This window comes from Geospiza fortis, unplaced genomic scaffold (assembly GCF_000277835.1).
Source record: "Geospiza fortis unplaced genomic scaffold, GeoFor_1.0 scaffold140, whole genome shotgun sequence".
In the NCBI taxonomy this organism is placed as follows: domain Eukaryota; kingdom Metazoa; phylum Chordata; class Aves; order Passeriformes; family Thraupidae; genus Geospiza; species Geospiza fortis.
The window spans coordinates 928,768-932,704 of NW_005054459.1; the positions used below are offsets into that span (position 1 = coordinate 928,768).

The following is a 3,937-nucleotide window of genomic DNA, read 5'->3' on the forward strand; positions in this document are numbered from 1 at the left end:
GGCTTGTCCCGGTCTGATCCGAGCCAGCCCCGGGTTAATTACAGCCCCGCGCTAATGAAGCTGAGACCCCGCAGACACCCCTGGAGCCGCGGAACCTTCCGTGGAGTTCAGGGAAAGGAAAAAAGAAATAAAAACAAGAAAAAAACCCCATAGCTCAACAACTGGAAAATAAAAGCTCGCTATCTGCACGTAACCCCTCTTTAATTGATTTTTAAAGTATTTATTGCCCGTCCAGCTGGCACGGGAGGGCAAGCGGCTCTAAGGCGGACAATGTGTTTCTGATAAGTACAATTCCTTTTTTTCCTGTCGTCCTCCCTCCTAACACATTCCAGTTTCTTTTGCTTCTGAACTTGCGACGGGGGGTGGGGGCAGGCAGAGCGGAGGGACAAGGTAATTTTGCCTCGCCAGTAAATTTTCTGGGGTCAAGGATTCCCATATTGGTTTTCCCCGCTCTCCTCTTTACCCCTGATTAGCGTCCCCCTCCCGCCTCCTTTACCTCCCTGTTGTAATTACGCCTGTGCATGTAAATAAATACATCTGCATATTTTGGAGCGCTTCTCAGGAGCCTGCAGCGGATTATTTATCAATCGGCTCTCCCTGCCAGCGTCAGCCGCGATAGAAAAAGGCCTCTTAAACTGCTTTTAGAATCCTTATTCTTATTGCTATGGTTGGAAGGACTCACCTTTTGGAGCCTTTCCCCTGAGCCAGTGGCAGAGCAGTTTGTAAAGATCCAGGTTGAGAGCAAACCCAGCTGCCCCCGGCTGTGGAGCGCTGCCCTCGCCGCTGCAGTTTTGCGGGGAGAAGAGAGATTTCAACTTGTTGGATCCAAAGCAGCGCTGAAGTTAAAATTCCCAGCCCATCCAGACAGGCTGCATCAAGCAGGCATTTCCTCAGGGGGCTTCTGTGCTGCTCGCAGCTCCAGGACGTGCTTTGCTTTCCTTTCCCTCGCTTCTCTGCCCTCTACTTTTCATTTGATTTCCGTTTTCCCCCTTATCAATATTCCAGCTGTTCCCTCAGATTATTCGTGGCCATGGGACATCCTCACCCCGTGAGCTCTCCTGGCGCTATGAGCGACTTTAAACAACACGCCAAAAACAGAAAAAGAGAGAGAAAAAAAGGAAAAACAAAATCGCAACTTTAAAAAAATATATTGCTGAGGAGTCGAGCCGAAAAGAGACGCTGAGTGGAGCTCAAGTGCTACTTTAAATCCCCTTTTTAAAATAAGGAAGTTTCAAATATCCGTTTTTAAATCATCGGTCCTTATTTTGAGGTTTTCTTTCCTGACTCGTACCTAGAAAAGAGTTAACCCAAAGCATGACGGAGCACGCTGCAGATGCACGGGCTGGGAGAGCGCGATGGAATCGGCTCCAAACGATTCTTTTCATTAAAGAATTCCGCATTTCTCCCCGCAAGCCGAAACCTCCAGCTCTTTTTAGCTATTTCACAAGAGCCTATCAAACAGTAACGTGTTCAGGAGGGAAAGGAAACACATCTTCAATCCAGGGATGGCTTTTCCCCATCGGAGTCACGTTCCTGGTGCATTTTGTCATCTCAGAAACCTTCACAGACAATATTTTGTTCTAACCTGGGCAAAAACTTCCAGGGATTTTAGTACAACATCAATATTAAATGCAACCCTCAGAAGGGTTACCAAAACTATTTGGAAAATGTTCTTCCATTCTCTATTCTCTTTCTCTCCTTCCCGGCTTTGCCCCGAATTCCAACATATTGAAACATTTTTCTCCTTAATAAGAGGAACATATAAAGTGAAGGGGTGAAAGGGCAACCTGGGAGCCGTGCCTTGAGCTCCGCACACAATTTACTCCCTGGTAGACGAGGCGTTTAGCATTCCTCCCAATTTCCAAGGAAAACAGACTCAGACCCGGACCCGGCAACCAGGGACCTCGCCACTTTTTAATATAGAAATTCTTCGGATTCTTTGTTGTTATTATAATTGTTGTTGTTTGCGGCGAGAGAAAGCCTTTCCCAAGGTGAGGGGACGGGGTTTAGGGAGAAGCGCCCTTGGGATGGAAGGAAAAGCAAAGCGACAGGAGGGACACGCAGGAGGGAAGGGATCGGGACAGAATCAGGACAGCAAGGGAACAGGGAAAAAATCCTTCGAAAATCAAAACCAGCGTTGTCATCGTTAAAGGCTTTTTAAAAATCGCGTGCAGGGGTTAAAAATGCTCTTTGCAAGCCTTAATCTCATTATTCTGCGAGGATGGGAACAACTCTGTGCCCAGCCGGACCGCACGGGCTCACGTTTCAAAGCCATCGCTCATTCTTTTCTCACGTTTCCACGTGTGAATTACACAGAACACGGCTCGGGAGGAACCCGGGCTCCGCTCTCCTGCTCACCGACGCCTCTTCCCCTTTTCCTGGCGGGGCAGGGAACCCTGCCCCGATCTCATTTTCCTGCACTTTTAAAGCAATCCCCGCCTGGCTCCGGCAGGGAGCCCCGAGCACACCACAACCTGCCATGAAAAATCCTTTAAAGGTTGGCGTTAACGGGAATTTGGGATGTAAAGCACTGCCAGGTTCAGGGGAAACGCCAGCCCCGAATCCCGAGCTGGGTTTGCTGCCCTTGTAACCAAACCCCGGAGCCGAGGCAGAGCCCATGTGGCCAGTTCCAGCCATCCTGGGAGCTTTACTAGCCCAAAAGAAAATTGCTGGCAAATTGGAAACAGCTGTAGCGTCGGAGACTGCAAAGCCCCAAGCACCATCCCCCTGCTCCTGGGCAGGGGAAGGCGCAGGAGTTTTGTTTACACGAACATCTCGGGGGCACAGCCCCATTTCAGCTGCTCCTGCCCAAAGCGTGGGTGAGATGTTCACAAGCGACACTGCAGCCTCCACCAGCGGCCGTGGCTTTTAAAGATGCCCATGGAATCTCCCCTGGGCTCCTGTCCCTGTCCCCTTTAAGGGGTGCGAGCGACACAAACCCAGCGGGTTCCACCCCACGAAGGGATTGATCCGGGCACTGCCGAGTGCAGACAATTGCTGCCACAAACGGAACGGGGCAACAGCTCCGAGCCCTGCAAAATGTGCTCTTTTCATGTTTTCTATTTATTAGCTACGTTAAGAGAAAACAGACTCATATGAGTCCCAAATGGAGGCAGGGTATTAAAAGAGGCATGTGAATGCTCTAGCAATTACAGCTGAATTTGATTAAAAACGTCATGAGGGCTGCAAAAGCAGGAGTTACCTGATACACTCACCCCGAGGTTGCTTTAGGATGAATTATAACACAATTCATTTTATTTTAATAGGTCACTATAAGATTAACTGTTTAAGGATGGAGCTGTGCTATAAATGTTTACATCAAACCGGAGAGAAGCAAGCTTTCCTTTCGGGTTGTTTAGAAATAATGTTTATTACATTTTAAAATTCCTCAACATGTTAATTAGGAATAAGGGGAAAGTCTGGGAAGGCAGATGGAGCTCCAGCGCTTGACATGGAACCACACACACGCTGTTGTGCTTCTTCCTGGCAGGGAAATGTGGGGGTTTGAGCTGTTCACCACTGCTCCCACATGCCGTGGGCAAATAATGACAATTTGTTGGCCCCTGCTCCTCTGCCAGGCTTGGCACACAATTTAATGGCACCTCAAAAGCTGGCAAGGAGAGCAGCCACAGGGGAGGTGCCGCTGCCTCGGTGAGATTGGTCACCACAGCACCCAGATTTGGGTGTTTGAGGGGGAAATGGGAGGGTCCGGCAGTGACCAAGGGCAGAACCTCCCTGGGGTTCCAAAAGATCCCAAACACCTTCCCCACCCTGCCCCCACTGCAGGCACCTCCACTGTGTGCTTTAGGGGCACAGGGTTCACATCCCACAGGTGAGTCCAGGAGCTGGCGTAGAACCAGGCTCCTGAATTCCCCTGAATCCCTGGATTTGGGAAGAAATGGTGGAACAACATCCAGGGAGAGATGTCCAGCTGGGT

The 3,937-nt window shown here is 49.7% G+C and overlaps 1 protein-coding gene across 2 annotated transcripts in view; it reads right to left on the bottom strand.

Annotated features, from left to right (window-relative positions):
* Positions 1 to 916, bottom strand: part of FLI1 (Fli-1 proto-oncogene, ETS transcription factor) — a 90,122-nt gene extending 89,206 nt beyond the window's left edge. For both annotated transcript variants that reach the window (XM_031062723.1, XM_031062722.1), the window contains exon 1: positions 683 to 916. The gene's annotated coding sequence lies outside the window, so the exon portion shown is untranslated. The remainder of the gene's footprint in view (positions 1 to 682) is intronic.
* Between the last annotated feature and the right edge of the window lie 3,021 nt (positions 917 to 3,937).